Source organism: Salvelinus sp. IW2-2015, linkage group LG5 (genome assembly GCF_002910315.2).
Source record: "Salvelinus sp. IW2-2015 linkage group LG5, ASM291031v2, whole genome shotgun sequence".
Taxonomy (NCBI): domain Eukaryota; kingdom Metazoa; phylum Chordata; class Actinopteri; order Salmoniformes; family Salmonidae; genus Salvelinus; species Salvelinus sp. IW2-2015.
Window position 1 is genome coordinate 22,352,833 of NC_036844.1, and position 19,615 is coordinate 22,372,447.

Here is a 19,615-nt window from a genome sequence, read left to right on the forward strand (position 1 = left end):
ATACTTCTTTACGTAAGTATTCAAACCCTTTGCTATGAGACTTGAGATTGAGTGCAGGTGCATCCTGTTTCCATTGATCATCCTTGGGATGTATCTACAACTTGATTGGAGTCCATCTCTGGTAAATTCCATTGATTGGACATGGTTTGGAAAGGCGCACACACCTGTCTATATAAAGGTCCCACAGTTGACAGTGCAAGTCAGAGCAAAAACCAAGCCATGAAGTCGAAGGAATTGTCTGTAGAGCTGCTGGGTTTTTCAAGCTCAACAGTTTCCAGTGTGTATCAAGAATGGTCCGTCACCCAAAGGACATCCAGCCTACTTGACATGACTGGAAGCATTGGAGTCAACATGGGCTAGCATCCTTGTGGAATGCTTTCGACATGTTGTAGTCCATGCCACGATTAATTTAGACTGTTTTGAAGGCAAAAGAGGGTTCAACTCAATATTGGGAAGGTGTTCCTAATGTTTTGTACACTGTGTACATTAGGATATAAAATAATTCTACATGAAGCAATTTCTTGCTTCATTTCATTTAATGTGCTAGGTGCTGTTGCATGAATTGTTGTATACCAATTCAATTGCGAGCACAAGTGGGGGGAATAAAGGACTCTCGAACTGCATGTTTGAAACCCCTGTCGTAACTGTTAAGGCTCTGATTGTTAAGGGTAAAACTGACCCTATATCTGAGTTCAATCAGGAGAGCAATGAATCTCAATACAGAAAAGCTTCAGCGTTAGCATTTTGCCAGCAGCCGGCAAGGCCACGTTTTTACACTTGCCCTGAAAAGAACTCTGCGGATTGCTGCAGCTTTGGCAAAATAAAATGTAGAACACAAGGCCTGGCTCTAATGTATTAAATTAGCCTCAGCATTGAAGACTTCCCATGTGATCCATTTGTCTCTGTCTTCTGGCCATAACACAAATTAGACAAATGAATCACGTTGACTTCCCTCAGCATGTGGAGCACCAAACTATTTTTGGTGCCAGGCGGTGAGGTGAGAGATTGCTTCCAGCCTCTTTCGGAGCTTCTTTTTGTGGACCCTGACCGGGCAATTCAATGTTCCATTGGTTTACGTTTTTTCCTCTGGCCTGAGGAAGGGTAGCTATTTGATAAATAAGCTGCATAGCTAGGCTGAATATAGCTTGTACCTGCTTCATTCTGCCTTAGTGATGGCTAATGTACAATGTTGCCCTAATTAGTACACATTTCTACTCTTGATAGTGTACACAGTACAAACATCCTACTCACTACCATAGTGTTTGAGTTGTATAGCTTGGGTTTAGCCATAGGCTCTAGAGTACAAAACCCCCTGTACTGTAGGTCTTCTCATTTTTACAATGGTGGTAGAGGCATCAATACCTTTTATCTTCAGTTAATAGCTCACAGACACAGATTGGGGACAACCTTCATAAGGTCAATGAGTATGTAGCGTTCAGATTACTCAATTTGACTCAAATTGTTGAGCATACATAACTGACCATGCGGATACCATTTTGATATATGGCACAATCTTGCATTTAATTGCTAGATATGACTTTTCCATTGTCCACTAATGATAATGTATCTCTACCATGCATCTTTCTGGTAAGTTATATTAGACTGAAAGGGTCATGCTTTAGGCTATTTAAAGGAAGGTGTGTAAGGTTGACATGGACACGGTGAGTGGTACTGATGGAGATGTTAGAGGATTGCCCTCCATCTGAAAAGGACACCTCTGGATTCCTGGGTGGCATCTGTAGAGCCACCCTGCTCCCTACTCCCTCAAAATAGATAATGGAAGTGCATCATGGGGCTCTATCATTTTACCAATGAGAACTTGCCCCTAGAAGCTGAAATGGCTAGGGGAGACAGAGAGAGATGTAGAGGCAAAGTCTTCTCATACTTTGTTGATTTCAAAAAAGCTTTTGACTCAATTTGGCATGAGGGTCTGCTATACAAATTGATGGAAAGCGGTGTTGGGGGAAAAACATACGACATTATAAAATCCATGTACACAAACAACAATTGGCAAAAAACACTTTTTTCCACAGTGCCATGGGGTGAGACAGCGATCCCCCTTGAGCCCCCACCCTTTTCAACATGCAGTGTATTCAGAAAGTGTTCAGACTCCTTGACTTTTCCCACATTTTGTTACGTTACAGTTATTCTAAAATGGATTAAATGTTTTTTTCCCCCTCATCAATATACACACAATACCCCATAATGACAAAGCAAAAACTTTTTTTTCCTTCATGTTTGCAAATGTATTAAAAATCTAAGCAGAAATATTACATTTACATAAGTAGGGCTGTGGTGGTCACGAAATTTCGTCAGCTGGTGTTTGTCAAGCAAATAACTGTCGGTCTCACGGTTATTCACCATTAATTAACAAACACATTTAGCATCTCCTGGCTTCCACACACAGCCTCAAGTCACTGATGCAGACCTTTGGAACATCTATATTTTAAAAAGTCTTATAAATCCATGCAATATAGCTTACACCTTCACAATAAATCCATTATTTATTTTAGACAGGTCTAAAGAAGCATGATATGAAGAAAATGTAATCTATTTCAGAAGAACAGAATAGCATACTATGAGTTGTCCTGATGTTAGGTCCTCATCTGGCTATGCCAAATTGCTGTGGGCTACACTAGTTCATTTAGCAGACAAGATTTGCTTAGAATTCCATGGCATTATTTTATAGTATGAAGAATACAATTGAACAAAGCTGAATAAAATATACATATTTTCTCCAAACAATTTGAGGGAGTGCGCACATGCGGCTATTCTGTGTTGATCAGTTAACAAAGAAATAGGTACTCCTATATGCTTTACTTATAGCTATTATTAATGTAACTTTAGTCATTCTACAAATGTTGGGCTATATGTTTAGGGTTTTAATACATTGTAAGGCTGCATGATGCGACTCTAATGATGATTTGAAAAAGGTTGTTTGAAATGCTTGAGCCCTGCTTGTTTTGTTTTGCGCAGGCTGTACACACTTCATTAGTCTCTCATTCACAATTTGACAAGCACTTGATAATGCTTCAAATTTAACGGTGTCCTTCCCTTTGTGGCCATAATGCACCCTAAAAAATCTCTGCCTTTTGCGGCCAGTGGCCATTGTGCCCTTGGCCCGGAGTGCTGCGTTGTGCCCGTTTACCTAAGCACTGCACGCTCCTATGTACCTTTCACTCACATGGCTCTCCATCACGTGATCGGGTCTTTCTCACAGTAACGACAAACACATTAGGGACGCAACTGCGTGCGTCCTAATTCAATTCGCAGATCCATACTGAAGTTATTGGAAGATCTGTCCACATTTACTTTGTCAGCCAGCAAGATGAGTAGGGCTAACAAACAGCAAAAGCACTAGCCTATGTGAATCTACTATCCCCCATAGTACAAAAGTCAACCTATTCTGTGCGAGAAATAAATATTCCAAACATATTATGGGACAGATCCCAAATTAATACAACTACGAGCATCAAAAAAACATTTAACACAACGTGGAGGTTGCAACAGATCAGAACATTTAGCTTAAAATGTTGATTTAACTATTAGGCTATTTCTTCACATTATAAGCGCAGCAACGCGCACATGGTAGTAGGCTATAAGCGTGAATGTTCCATTAGCGGGAAAACACCATTATCAAAAGTAACCGCAAATGCGATTATGCATGTAATGCTTTTAATATAAGGGTACATTTTTATGGTGAAAATTGTCTTCCCCAAATTTGAAACTCACACGCTGCTTATGTATGTCAGTTAGCCTCTAAACCCCTTGTAACGGATTAATGTGCTTAATTTTAAGAGGTTATTTGGAGGCTTTAGTTGTGGTATAAACCTTATCAAAACATATAGGCTACATGAGGTGTGTGACTATGATTAGAAAAAGTTGCCCCAAAAAAAGAGGTATTGTTTCTTATGCTGGGCATCATTCACAAGTGATAGGCTAATATTCTCACCCATCAGACTATTCTTGATTTAATCTTGTCTTTGCATATACTAAATAATATGTGTGAATTGTGTTTTTCTTGAGAATGGAACATTATCATGCACCTGTCTCGACGCAGGGTCAGCGGGAATAAATACATGTCATCTATGCACTTAAATGGCTAAAGGAGGACACTTTTCCCGTGGTTCATTTTCATGCCAGCCAGGTAGGCTATACTCCTGTTGTAAAGATATACAATGTGCTTAATATTAGGAAAGTTGAGAAATAAATATAGTAGGCTTAGCCCATAGAAAGCTGATGAGACCCTCCTCTTTTTAGTAGAGGCCATCACTCTGTTTTCTCGTGCAATTGCATAGCCTATAGAAATGTTGCGCAACATGAGCTCATGGGCTCTCATTAAGTGTTTGATTAGATTTTCGATGACATTTGCATTGATGTCAGAATGATTAGAGGGACAATAGAGTGCTGAGTACCAGGCAGTTAGCAAGTTTGGTAGGCTACTAATGACCATCAGCAGCATCAGAGCTTGGAGAAACCTAATTACCGTGACGAAACGGTCACGTGGAATTTGACTGCCTTCATGACTCGTGACTGACAGTGTGGAGGTAATACGGTCATCGCAACAGCCCTACACATAAGAATTCAGACCCTTTACTCAGTACTTTGTTGAAGCACCTTTGGCAGCGACTACAGCCTTGAGTATGACGCGACAAGCTTGACACACCTGTATTTGGGGAGTTTCTCCTAATCTTCTCTGCAGATCCTCTCGAGCTCTGTCAGGTTGCGTGGGGAATGTCGCTGCACAGCTATTTCCAGGTCTCTCCAGAGATGTTTGATCAGGTTCAAGTCCCGGCTCTTGCGGGACACTCAAGGAAATTCAGATACTTGTCCCGAAGCCACTCCTGCGTTGTCTTGGCTGTGTGCTTAGGGTTGTTGTCCTGTTGGAAGGTGAACCTTCGCTCCCATCTCAGTGCTCTGGAACAGGTTTTCATCAAGGATCTCGCTGTACTTTGCTCCGTTCATCTTTCCCTCGATCCTGACTAGTCTCCCAGTTCCTGCAGCTGAACAACATCCCAACAGTATGATGCTGCCACCACCATGCATCACAGTAGGGATTGTCCCAGGTTTCCTCCAGACGTGACGATTGGCATTCAGTCCAAAGAGTTCAATCTTGATTTCATCAGACCAGAGAATCTTGTTTCTCATGGTCTGAGAGTCTTTAGGTGCTTTTTGGCAAACTCCAAGCGGGATGTCATGCCTTTTACTGAGGAGTGGCTTCCGTCTGGCCACTCAAGCCTGATTGGTGGAGTGCTGTAGAGAAGGTTGTCCGTCTGGAAGGTTCTCCCATCTCCACATAGGAACTCTGGAGCTCTGTTAAAGTGACCATTGGTTTCCTTCCTCCCCCAGATCTGTTCCTTGACACAATCCTGTGCTCTGACATGCACTGTCAACTGTGGGACCTTATATAGATGTGTGTGCTTTCCCAAATCATGTCAAATCAATTGAATTCACCACAGGTGGACTCCAGTCAAGTTGTAGAAACATCTCAAGGATGATCAATGGAAACAGGATGCACCTGAGCTCAATTTCAAGTCTCAAAGCAAAGGGTCTGAATACTTATGTAAATAAACTATTTCTGCTTTTTTATTTTTTATACATTTGCCAAATTTTCTAAAAACCTGTTTTTGCTTTGTCATTATGAGAGAGTAAGTAAATAAATAAATATTGTATGGGGTCACCAATTACCTCTACGTCATGCCTCTGCCTGCCTTTCTGTCATGTCATTTCCTCCGTTTACCTCTGATCTGTCTCTCCCGTGACCACAGCACAATCTCATGCCAAAACCCAGTAAGAATTGGCCACAACCCACCATTTGGCAAACAGGCAACACAAGCAATCGGATTGGATGTGGACCGAAAAGGGTTTCCTGTAGAAGTAATGTTAGTTCTGGTGGTTGGCCCCTTCAGTTGAGCAAATGGTGATTACTGGTAAAACTAGGTACTAGGCATTGAATTATGTCATTGTCTCACTCACTTGACTTATCATGCAGGCCTAACCTAAGTTTTCATGTACACTACAGTGTTATACAGTATCTCTATTTAAAAGCAAATAGTGTATCAATCTAATCCTAGATTGATTTATATTATCTATGAATTATGGCTTTTTATAAACGGCCCTCATTTGAAATGCTCCCTCCATCCCTCTCTGCTTGAGTGTTAATGGCCCATTCTGAATAGCAGGTGATCCTTGCAGTCCCTCTCACTTCCTGAGAGGATTAATTCAAAGTGTTTCTCTCCCTCAGGACTGATCAGAGACGGCAGGGGAAACACAGTATCGCTGGTTAATTAATTCACACCGCTGCTTACGCAGCAATACATACTGTACTTGTTCTGTCCAGAGTTATGGTAGTAAAATAGTTTTTGTATGGAGTTCTGTGTATAGAGAAATGTAGGAATAGTGAAATGGTGTGAAGAAAAGATTCATCTTGAAGTTGTGTGAATGAACAACACTTTGTTTTTGAGTACTGTGTAGCTGACTTTTCATCAAGAATGTACTATTCAGGCGTTATTGTAAAAAGTACTGAGTCCAAAAGATTCCCCTTGAAGTGTTGTAAGCCTGTATGGACTACATGCATGTGTTGAATTGTTTTTGTGTAGCCTGTTTGCCAAATGGTTTGTGTAGCCTGTTTGCCAAACAATTCTTACTGTTTTTTATTCTTGAGATTGTGCTGTCGCTCTTGCTGCTGGTGATTCTCTGATCCACCTCTACGCAGGCGACACCATTCTATATACTTCTGGCCCTTCTTTGGACACTGTTTTAACTAACCTGCAGACGAGCTTCAATGCCATACCACTCTTCTTCCGTTGCCTCCAACTGCTCTTAAATGCAAGTAAAACTAAATGCATGCTCTTCAACTGATCGCTGCCCGCACCTGCCCGCCCGTCCAGCATCACTACTCTGGATGGTTCTGACTCAGAATACGTGGACAACTACAAATACCTAGGTGTCTGGTTAGACTGTAAACTCTCCTTCCAGACTCACATTAAGCATCTCCAATCCAAAATTAAATCTAGAATCAGCTTCCTATTTCGCAAACAAAGCATCCTTCACTCATGCTGCCAAACATACCCTCGTAAAACTGACCATCCTACCGATCCTCGACTTCGGCGATGTCATTTATAAAATAGCCTCCAACACTCTACTCAACAAATTGGATGCAGTCTATCACAGTGCCATCCGTTTTGTTACCAAAGCCCCATATACTACCCACCACTGCGACCTGTACGCTCTCGTTGGCTGGCCCTTGCTTCATACTCGTTGCCAAACCCACTGGCTCCAGGTCATCTACAAGACTCTGCTAGGTAAAGCCCTGCCTTATCTCAGCTCACTGGTCACCATAGAAGCACCCACCCGTAGCACTCTCTCCAGCAGGTATATCTCACTAGTCACCCCAAAGCCAATTCCTCCTTTGGCCGCCTTTCCTTCCAATTCTCTGCTGCCAATGACTGGAACGAACTGCAAAAATCACTGAAGCTGGAAACTCATATCTTCCTCACTAGCTTTAAGCACCAGCTGTCAGAGCAGCTCACAGATTACTGCACCTGTACATAGCACATCTGTAATATAGCCCATCCAACTACCTCATCCCAATACTGTATTTATTTATTTATCTTGCTCCTTTGCACCCCAGTATCTCTACTTGCACATTCAGTGTTTAATTGGTATATTGTAATTACTTCGCCACCATGGCCGTTTTATTGCCTTACCTCCCTAATCTTACCTCATTTGCACAGACTGTATATAGATTTTTTCTACTGTATTATTGACTGTATGTTTATTTATTCCATGTGTAACTCTGTGTTGTTGTATGTGTCGAGCTGCTTTGCTTTATTCTTGGCCAGGTCGCAGTTGTAAATGAGAACTTGTTCTCACAGCTACCTGGTTAAAGATTATAGGTGAAATAAAACAAAAATGGTCAAGGGTTAGGCTAGTAACATTGCTCTTGTCTAGAGATCCACAGAAATTAGAAGTGGTTTAGTTTGTTCTCAGAAGGTTTTGGAACCATGTATCTACAGATGAACTCAAGTAGTGAAAATAAATCCTCAGGGGCTGGTTTGAGTTAGTTAGCAGTGGAGCTAACTTTAGCATCACAGATCTGGGTTGGGTAATATGGAGGTTGGTCTGTCTTTTTTTTCTTCCCTTGAAACCCAAGTCTGCTCCTTTTTGTCTAGTTTGGAAAGGACTCTCATTGTAGCTTGTGGCATGCAGCCCATTTGTATCTGCACTCAGTCTCTGCCTAGTCATGACAGCTCTAATTCCTCTCTGAAAGTTAAGCCTCCACACTGCAGGATGAAACAAAGGTTGTCGCAAAAGATTTTGTCGTATTTTTCTGTTGCAGTATGCTGAGGTAAGGGGTAAGAGTTTTCTAATGCCCTAGGCATGTATTTTGTGAGACTTTCTTCTCGATATGAGAAAGAAGGACTGCGTTTTTTAGTTTATTTTATGTCAGTCTTAATCTACATTTAAAAACCTTGTTACATATTTTTCCATGGAAAATGTTGGCCTAAGTCGATTTTTGGCATTAGAAATGCATACGGCTTAAAGAATGACTGTGAGCAGGTTAACTGAATAAGGTGTGTGTGTTGTGTGTGTGTGTGTGTGTGTGTGTGTGTGTGTGTGTGTGTGTGTGTGTGTGTGTGTGGTGTGTGTGTGTGTGTGTGTGGTGGTGTGTGTGTGTGTGTGTGTGTGTGTGTGTGTGTGTGTGTGTGTGTGTGTGTGTGTGTGTGTGTGTGAAATGTGTGAGCCCTCAGACAGCTGAACGGGCTTGTGTGTGCGTGACACCTCAGCCCACCCAAGTGAAAAGTCTGCATGCTCCACATGATAAAGTGTTAGCGCTCTCTCTGTTCTGTATCAGGGCTTAAACCCTTCGAGCGAGAGTGTGGAGGTCGGAAGTGTGTGTGCTCTGTAATCATTGTATCTGTTGTAACTTGGTGTGTGTATGTGTGTGCATGTATCCATGCCTGTGTGTGTGTGTGTTATGGATCTAACCCTCTCTCCTCTCCCCTTTCTCTGTAGCTCCAGCTGACAGCCCTGGCCTCGTGGAAGGGGGACGTGGTGGAGCTGAACAAGCGGCTGGTGCAGACGGAGAGAGAAAGAGAGCTGCTTGAGAAGAGACTGGCCAAAACACAGGTACTCTACCGGACAATATATATATATATTGTATATTCACATGGATTCATATTCTGTATTGTAAACTCACCTTTTACCTTAACTTAAGCTTACCATTCAAAGTTCCATGCCAAGATAATTGCTGTAATGCTGTGGGTACCACCACCACCCCATCTAAAGCCTTACAAATCTGAATAATATTTATGTCCATAAGCCAGCTGCAGCGGATCTCTCATCATGATCAATCATTTGTGAAACACTGTGTAAATGGTTCCTCTTTCCCCTTCCTCTTTTCTGCACCTGTGGTTTAGAACTCTCTGGTATGCAAAAGTTCCTTTGTAGGATTTGTATCTTTGAAGAATAAGCCAAACTGCTCTGATGGATGTTAAAGAACTACAGTAAAATGGAATTGAACTGGCTTCACATAAGAGATTCTTTCGATGTATGTTTTTTGAAGAATATCCAGGAATAGCTGACGCGTCACACAGGCACTGAATTGCATAGCTTACCTATTGGAATGTGTTTGGAAATCTCCTCTCCCTCCCAAAACAACCACTCCATATGCTCCAATCAGAGTAGTTATTCGTCCGAGAATAGATGCAGAATTCTGATGACATTATCACGGAGATCATCTTTTGGTTGTTACTATCTAGCATGCGCTCGAAAGGAACTACTTTATTTTCAGCAATCGGGTATCACTTTCCCATAACATTGCTCATAGTATCGTATTATTTACTAGAAGCTTTGCTTTTTAAATAAAGAGGAAATTGATTTGGGGATGATTTGGCATGAAGCAACACTCCCCATATGTCACTGGAACCAGGAAGCCTCAGTAACCATGCCAACTGCTTAGCTTTGATCTGCTTTGTAGTTTTCTCAGTCCCAGTGATTGACACTGGCTCTCTCCTAGGAGGGAGTTTTGGGCTCTAACTCTCTCTCTGTGTGTGTGTGTGTGGTGTGTGTGTGTGTGTGTGTGTGTGTGTGTGTGTGTGTGTGTGTGTGTGTGTGTGTGTGTGTGTGTGTGTTGTGTGTGTGTGTGTGTGTGTGTGTGTGTGTGTGTGTGTGTGTGTGTGTGTGTGTGTGTAAATGTAATTAATGGGTGTGCTAACGTTTTTTTATCTAATGGAATGAGTGTAATAGCGAGACAGATTGTGTGAGTACCTGTTCTATAAATGCCTCGGCCTGACTGGGGAATTGTATTTAAATTAAGAAGCTGTTTATTCAGACATGGCCTTCTGAAGCATCTCCCTCAGGCTGTTAGACTCAGTCTCTCTCCGTGGGCCACCACTGCGTGTCTCCCTGGAACCCTGCAAACAGACACAGCACTGGTTCAAAGAGCTGTGGAATACCTCTGCTGGCACCTACATCGACTATGGGTATTTTCCTCGTGGTGATGTTTTTAAACAAAAGGCAATCTGGTACTGTAATTTGTGTTAAATATTGATGCTAGAAGCTGTTTGGTTTGTCTGTTTCCCACCTGTTCCGCTGGAGTTTGATGAAAAGCGATAGGCCATGAGTTAAAGAAAATAAAGAAATACCTTGAACTGTACTTGCACTCGATGCCATTGTGTTTGGAGAGGAGTGAATAGAATGAAACCTGCCATTGGTAGTTGTAGAGAGACTGATCGATTAGATAGTGATGTCATCATACCAAGCTTCTACAGATAGCACTAGGCCTATATCAGCACTGGCAGACAATTGAAACATTTGGCTCCCATTTGCACTTTCCCATTTGTGTCTTTTTTTATGATACAAACGATCTACACATTCTGTTAGTGTCTGCATAGAGAGTAATGACTGGAATCCTTATAAGTCAGGATCTACACAAGTCAATGATGCCTGTCAGGTCCTAACTCAGACAAAGTACTGGCAGTTGCTATGGAGCCTGTATATGAAATAAAACCTGTTGTAAGATGTGGACACTCTTGACATTTGAACCCTCTCATTGGTCTAAAATACAAAGTCGTAAATATGCAGGACATTTCAGTCAAACAAGTTTATGCAAAGGATATGTGGTGCCTAGAAGTCTAAGGAGGATGTTTGGCTCCAAAAGAGCATGTTTTCCTGAAGTGGATGATTTTTCATTTGACTGTTGTATTGGGGTAACCGTTTGTTCAGAACTCCCCACTCACAAAAATAATTTTAGACTTTTGGTGGGCTTTTCACCTCACAATGTACTTCTGATTAAGGACAGACAGACCAAGCCTTTGGCCCTTGTAGAAGTTGTTGCCTATGAAGGTCACACAAAGCCAAACTGCTTTGAAAATATGTTTTGGCCCTGGCCATAAACCACATGTCACTTCCTATCAGTGACTGTTGTGCCTCTGGGCATCAGTGGACGAGTGTTATGACAGTTGGTGACACGCGTCACACTGTGTGACCTGATAATGGCTGAGTGGAAGCTGCTCTTTGTCCCTGCAGCTCTCCATGGGGTATGGAGCTAAAGCCACTCAGCTATTTTAATTGCCACTGCTTGCCATTTAACTGGAGGACTCCTGACTCAACCCAGGATAACACACACACACATTGGGGCTCTTGTCTCAACGTGGGGACTTTGATGGCTGTGTCAGCCTGAGGCACATACCTCGTTACCTGAACCCCCGACCTTTTACACACAGACGTTTTTGTTTAGGATGAAGTACACCCCTGACTCCCCAAGCTTCTGACTTCTGACCTATTGACCTTTGAATCCTACTCCCAGAAACCTGGGTCTTAGACTTTTTCAATGGGGCGCAATGTTTAGAAGGTCGCAGATAGAAAGATTCTACACTAAAGCTGGGCGATATGGACAAAAATACATATCGCAATATATTGTCTGAATTTATGTCATAACGATAAATAGAACAATACGTTTATAACAAGGCCTCCAGTGCGTTGTTAAAAATAACAATGTGCACCATAGTTTTTTAAATGATCCTTTTGTCACGACCATCGTATGAATAATTAGACCAAGGCGCAGTGTGAGTAGAGTTCCACATTTTAATGATAGTGACACATCAAAAACAACAAAGATATAACGATCGTGAAATACGTAGCGCACATTGGCACTCAAACAAAACAATATCCCACATCGCAGGTGGGAAAAAGGACACACTAAGTATGATCCCCAATTAGAGGCAACGATCATCAGCTGCCTTGACCTAAAACACCATAGAGAGCCCTCGGGGTTCAGGACGTGACAGTACCCGGGACTGGACACCGTACCTGGACTGGGCGTCGGCGCAGTGAAAGGCTCCGGCCATGGCACCGGCGCAGGAAGCTCTGGGCCGTGGACCGTCACTGGAAGCTCCGGGCCGTGGACCGTCACTGGAGGCTCTGAACTGTGAACCGTCGCTGGAAGCTCTGGACTGAACCGTCGCTGGAAGCTCTGGACTGTGAACCGTCGCTGGAGGTTCCGGGCTGTAGACCGTCGCTGGAGACTCCAGACTGTACACATGCACTGGTGGACGAGTGCGGGGAGCCGGCACAGGACGTACCGGGCTGGGGAGGCGCACTGGAGGCCTGCTGCATGGAGCCGGCACAGGTTGCACCGGACTGATGACACGCTCTTCAGGGCGAGTGCGGGGAGCCGGCACAGGACGGACCGGGCTGGGAAGGCGCTCTGGAGGCCTGGTGCATGGAGCCGGCACAGGTTGCACCGGACTGATGACACGCTCTTCAGAGTGAAGTGCGGGAAGCCGGCACAGGATGTACCGGGCTGGGAAGGCGCACTGGAGGCCTGGTGCGTGGAGCCGGCACAGGTTGCACCGGACTGATTGACACGCTCTTCAGGGCGAGTGCCGAGGAGCCGGCACAGTTTGCACCGGACTGATGACACGCTCTTCAGAGTGAGTGCGGGAAGCCGGCACAGGATGTACCGGGCTGGGAAGGCGCACTGGAGCCTGGTGCGTGGAGCCGGCACAGGTTGCACCGGACTGATGACACGCTCTTCAGGGCGAGTGCGAGGAGCCGGCACAGGACGTACGCGGGCTGGGGAGGCGCACTGGAGGCCTGGTGCGTGGAGCCGGCACAGGTTGCACCGGACTGATGACACGCTCTTCAGGGCGAGTGCGGGGAGCCGGCACAGGACGTACCGGGCTGGGAAGGCGCACTGGAGGCCTGGTGCGTGGAGCCGGCACAGGTTGCACCGGACTGATGACACGCTCTTCAGGGCGAGTGCGGGGAGCCGGCACAGGACGTACGGGCTGGGAGGCGCACTGGAGGCCTGCTGCATGGAGCCGGCACAGGTTGCACCGGACTGATGACACGCTCTTCAGGGCGAGTGCGGGGAGCCGGCACAGGACGTACCGGACTGGGAGGCGCACTGGAGGCCTGGTGCGTGAAGCCGGCACAGGTTTTCACCGGACTGATGACACGCTCTTCAGGGCGAGTGCGAGGAGGCCGGCACAGGACGTACCGTGCTAGGAGGCGCACTGGAGGCCTGCTGTGTGGATCCGGCACAGGTTGCACCGGACTGATGACACGCTCTTCAGAGCGAGTGCGGGGAGCCGGCACAGGGTGTACCGGGCTGGGAAGGCACGCTGGAGGCCTGGTGCGTGGAGCCGGCACAGGTTGCACCGGACTGATGACACGCTCTTCAGGGCGAGTGCGAGGAGCCGGCACAGGACGTACCGGGCTGGGAGGCGCACTGGAGGCCTGGTGCGTGGAGCCGGCACAGGTTGCACGCGGACTGATGACACGCTTTTCAGGGCGAGTGCGAGGAGCCGGCACAGGACGTACCGGGCTGGGGAGGCGCACTGGAGGCCTGCTGCATGGAGCCGGCGCAGGTTGCACCGGACTGATGACACGCTCTTCAGGGCGAGTGCGGGGAGCCGGCACAGGACGTACCGGACTGGGAAGGCGCACTGGAAGGCCTGGTGCGTGAAGCCGGCACAGGTTTCACCGGACTGATAGACGCTCTTCAGGGCGAGTGCGAGGAGCCGGCACAGGACGTACCGTGCTAGGGAGGCGCACTGGAGGCCTGGTGCGTGGAGCCGGCACAGGTTGCACCGGACTGATGACACGCTCTTCAGGGCGAGTGCGGGGAGCCGGCACAGGACGTATCGGCTAGGGAGGCGCACTGGAAGCCTGCTGCGTGGAGCCGGCACAGGTTGCACCGGACTGATGACACGCTCTTCAGGGCGAGTGCGAGGAGCCGGCACAGGACGTACCGGACTGGGGAGGCGCACTGGAGCCTGGTGCGTGGAGCCGGCACAGGTTTCACCGGACTGATGGCACGCTCTTCAGGGCGGTTGTGCGAGGAGCCGGCACAGGACGTACCGGCTGGGGAGGCGCACTGGAGGCCTGCTGCGTGGAGCGCGGCAACAGGTTGCACCGGACTGATGACACGCTCTTCAGGGCGAGTGCGGGGAGCCGGCACAGGACGTACCGGGCTAGGGAGGCGCACTGGAAGCCTGCTGCGTGGAGCCGGCACAGGTTGCACCGGACTGATGACACGCTCTTCAGAGCGAGTGTGAGGAGCCGGCACAGGACGTACCGGGCTAGGGAGGCGCACTGGAGGCCTGGTGCGTGGAGCCGGCACAGGTTGCACCGGACTGATGACACGCTCTTCAGGGCGAGTGCGGGGAGCCGGCACAGGACGTACCGGGCTGGGAAGGCGCACTGGAGGCCTGGTGCGTGGAGTGATGACATGCTCCTCAAAACGCCTGCGCTGCAGCATACTCCTATCCAACATCTCTCCGATATCCCTCCTCAAACTGCTCCATCGACTCCCAGACGGTCTCTGGCTCTTTCCTCGGCCGACCGCCCCTTGTCCCCCCCCAAAAAGTATTGGGTTCTCCCTTGGGCTGTTTGTAGCCGCGGACCCCGGCGTCGTCGCTGTCCTCCTTTACTCCTCTGCGACTCCCGCCAAGGAAGGGTCTTGCATCCACCTAGTATCTCTTCCCATGACCAACTCTCCTTCACCTCCTGGGCACGCTGCTTGGTCCTGACTTGGTGGGATATTTTGTCACGACCGTCGTATGAATAATTGGACCAAGGCGCAGCGTGAGTAGAGTTCCACATTTTAATGAGTGAAACTTCCAAAACAACACAAATATAACGATCGTGAAATACGTAGCGCACATTGGCACTCGAACAAAACAATATCCCACATCGCAGGTGGGAAAAAGGACACACTAAGTATGATCCCCAATTAGAGGCAACGATCAACAGCTGCCTCCAATTGGGAACCATACACACACACCAACATATAAATATAATACCTAGAAACCCCCCCTAGTCACGCTAGGCTCTCTATGGTCAGGGTGTGACACCTTTAAACTACTACTACTACTAGTTTGATGGTTGTAGCCATCAGTTGTCCCATTAACAATCACCCATATTAGCAAACTTATTTAATTTCAATTCACTTCACATTTCAATTCACTTCACATTTCTCTACTATAGGCTACATGTCGCAGTAAAATGCCTGCGATAAGTGATCGGTATGGTCAGTGTCGTTAATTTTAAGTTTATCGTCCCAGCTATATTCCACACGACTCAATGTTCCGCATGACACAGGTTTATGTTTTTTCTATCAACATCATGCAATTCTATGATATTTTTTTCACATTCATTTGGCAGTGTGATAAAAAGAAAAGTATTGATTTATTTATTTAACCTTTATTTAACTAGGCAAGTCAGTTAAGAACAAATTCTTAATTACAATGACGGCCTACCTCAGCCAAACCCTAACCGGACGACGCTGGGCCAATTGTGCGCCCAATCACGACCGGTTGGGATACAGCCTGGAATCGAACCAGGGTCTGTAGTGACGCCTCTAGCACTGACATGCAGTGCCTTAGACCGCTGTGCCACTCGGGAGCTCCACTTGGGAGATTTCTGTATTCATAAACACAGGAATTATTGTCAAAACGCTAAACCATTGTGAATAATGCGAGTAACCTCAGGAGGCTGAAGAAATTCGGCTTGTCACCAAAAGCACTCACAAACTTCTACAGATGCACAATCGAGAGCATCCTGTCGGGCTGTATCACCGCCTGGTACGGCAACTGCTCCGCCCACAACCGTAAGGCTCTCCAGAGGGTAGTGAGGTCTGCAGAACGCATCACCGGGGGCAAACTACCTGCCCTCCAGGACACCTACACCACCCGATGTCACAGGAAGGCCATAAAGATCATCAAGGACAACAACTCACCCAAGCCACTTGCCTGTTCACCCGCTATCACCAAAGGCGAGGGTCAGTACAGGTGCATCAAAGCAGGACCAAGAGACTGAAAACAGCTTCTATCTCAAGCCATCAGACTGTTAAACAGCCACCACTAACATTTAGCGGCCGCTGCCAACATACTGACTCAACTCCAGCCACTTTAAAATGGGAATTGATGGAAATTATTGTAAAAATGTACCACTAGCCACTTTAAACAATGCCACTTAATATATAGTTTACATACCCTACATTACCCATCTCATATGTATATACTGTACTCTATATCATCTACGCAATCTTGCCATCTTTATGTAATACATGTACCACTAGCCACTTTAAACTATGCCACTTTATGTTTACATACCATCAGTACTCATCTCATATTAGTATACCGTACTCTTATACCATCTACTGCATCTTGCCATGCCGTTCTGTAACACCACTCATTCATATATCTTTGTACATCTTCTTATCCCTTTACACTTGTGTGTGTGTATAAGGTAGTAGTTGTGGAATTGTTAGGTAGATTACTTGTTGGTTATTACTGCATTGTCGGAACTAGAAGCACAAGCATTTCGCTACACTCGCATTAAACATCTGCTAACCATGTGTATGTGACTAATACAGTTTGATTTGATTTGATTTTGATTTGAATAAGTCCATAGTAGTTGTAGGAGATAGTTTGGGCAGTAATGTTAGTGCTTGATTAATGTTCCATTGTGTAAAGCACTAGCAGACCCCTCTTTGTCTGGCTTTGTTTCATTTTCATGTTCAACCGCTGACACAGGCCAGAAAAACATTACTAATCTGCGAAGGTCATTCCAGGAAGCGTAGTATAACACACAGCACTCAAGCCTGATCTCTCTTTTCACTCTAAACTCTCACTCACCTCTTCTCATCCTCCACTGTAATATAGCTGAGGGGAAAGCTCATACATTTCTCTCTCTCCCAACCTCTGGGCTCCATGTAGACACTCCAGAAAAGCCCTTAAGACCTCACACACAGTGTGTGTGTGTGTGTGTGTGTGTGTGTGTGTGTGTGTGGTGTGTGTGTGTGTGTGTGGTGTGTGTGTGGTGTGTGTGTGTGTGAGAGACACCCAACCTTGCAAACCAACAGAGCGCCTTTCAAAAATGTGCAAATAACAGAATAGGATGCGTTCGATATTAAGGCTTAGCTCAGTGGGATAACATGGTCTTGAGTTGAGTATAACATATTATAATGTGTGTTTGTCAGTGTGAGCAGTCCTATCTGGTGGGGAGCATGAGGACGTTCAGGATCGGACACCCTACGATACGAGGAGAGGATCACAGAGCTACACAGCATCATCGCTGAGCTCAACAAGAGATAGACCTGCTACAAGCACTACCATCAGGTGGTGGTACACACACACACACACACACACACACACACACACACACACACACACACACACACACAGACGTTGTTTACTTATTGTAGTGAAATCAAAATCGGAGCATTTGCGTCAGAGGCCTTGTAAGTGTTTGTTTTCCTAGCTCAAGTGCCCTCTCCAGCCCTCTCCACCGGTGCTTAACACACTGATGTGCACCGGAAATAAACTCCAAAATAGGCATCGGGTTGAGTGCTAAGCAGGACCATTAACCAAACAACTCATTAGAATGAACTCAAGAGTGGCAGCCACCCAAAATTCCTCCATTTCCAAAATGCGTACTGGTTTTGGTCACACTTTATTTGGATAGTCCGGATTGTCCATCTGTAGATGCTTTACAGATGGTCATACTATCTGTTGATAAGCAACTGCTTGCTAGGGTTAGGTTTAGAATAAGGGTTAGGGTAAGTGTTAAGGTTAGTGTAAGGGTTAAGGCTAGGGTAAGGGTTAATAGATAGTTAGTTGAAATATTACTGTTAGGCCATCTGTAGATGCTCTACAGACTATCCAAATAAAGTGTTACCCTGTTTTTTTTACTAGGTAATAAATTCTTATGAATTTTGGAGAAGGGGAATTTTTTAAATCTGTTTTCTTTCATTCTCTGTTTGTGTGTGTTTATGTTTGCGTAAACGGTGCCATGTAAATTCAGTGTATCTTGCTTCATGTTGTCAGAACAGCACATAACAGCGTGTGTCAGTACTTTCTATTTGCCAACCTTGTGAGAACTATGTGATGTGAATTTATTGCCCGGCTATTTAATTCACAATCAAGATTGTGTCAAACCAATGAAATGCAACCAAACGACCCTATAATTCAGAGCTACAGGCAAGATGTTACGTATCAATGTTTGGTAGCAGCAGTGACTTTGTTTACTGCGGTACTACTTTCACCAATATTGTTTATTTCTGTATTATGTACATAGACATATTGGATAGAGTTTGGATAGAATCCATTATTCCAATGCAACTCCAGGCATGTGTGGCAGACAAAATACAGTATCCGAGACACAGGCACAAGAATCAACATTCATTCAAAATGTGGAAATGTATGCTGCTTTCATTCGGATCTAGGAATGTTCCTCGATAAATGTATCTAGCCGTCATCGCAAGGGAGAACAAGTGGTATCAACATAGGTGTGGGCTGTCCGTGCTTCATCTAATAGATAATCCGATGTGCTCAGTCTCACAGACTGCACTTCTTAGATCTGACATTTCTCCTGCAGGTTGGTCACACCGGGAGCTTTCCACTCATTAAAACATACATGATCTTATACATGATCTTCATGCTTTTGCATATATTTAAATACTTATGCCTGAGAAGTTCAGACTGGGACGTCACTATTGCTTAATTGCAGAGGGTTCTCATCTGAAGCACGAATACACACACACACACACATGCGCGTATACGTGCTGTATAGGGTTAATCAGCGTGCGTGTGTGTGTGTGTGTGTGTGTGTGTGTGTGTGTGTGTGTGTGTGTGTGTGTGTGTGTGTGTGTGTGTGTGTGTGTGTGTGTGTGGTGTGTGTGGGTGGTCATGTAACAAACAACATTGAGTGAAAAACGAATAACAAAATAGACTTTAGCAGGGAGAATTGTCAACAATATGAACATAAAACAGGAAGAAAACCCGCCCTGGTTGCCAATCAGTTTTTAATGCTTTAGCTGACTCGCCTGGTTGCATTCATGCAGGAAATTTACATGTTATCCGAACCACAACACATTGTCAAAAGGCTAGTGTCATAATACTTTTTGCCCTAACCGAACATAACTCAGTGACCCTCTGGCCCTAGGGAGGAGGATGAGTTTCAGGAGCTGCGTTCGGTTGCTCAGGCACAGGCAGTGCACGAGGGTGCAACGAGTGACGGACGTCAAGCCTCGACACAGGACGTGGCCTCCCCCGTCTCACACTGGTGAAAACACTCCACCCTGACGATCGCCCAACATGGG

The 19,615-nt window shown here is 45.6% G+C and overlaps 1 pseudogene; it reads left to right on the forward strand.

Moving 5' to 3' along the window:
- LOC111964064 (colorectal mutant cancer protein-like) overlaps positions 1-19,615 on the forward strand; it is a 146,558-nt pseudogene that overhangs the window by 44,027 nt on the left and 82,916 nt on the right.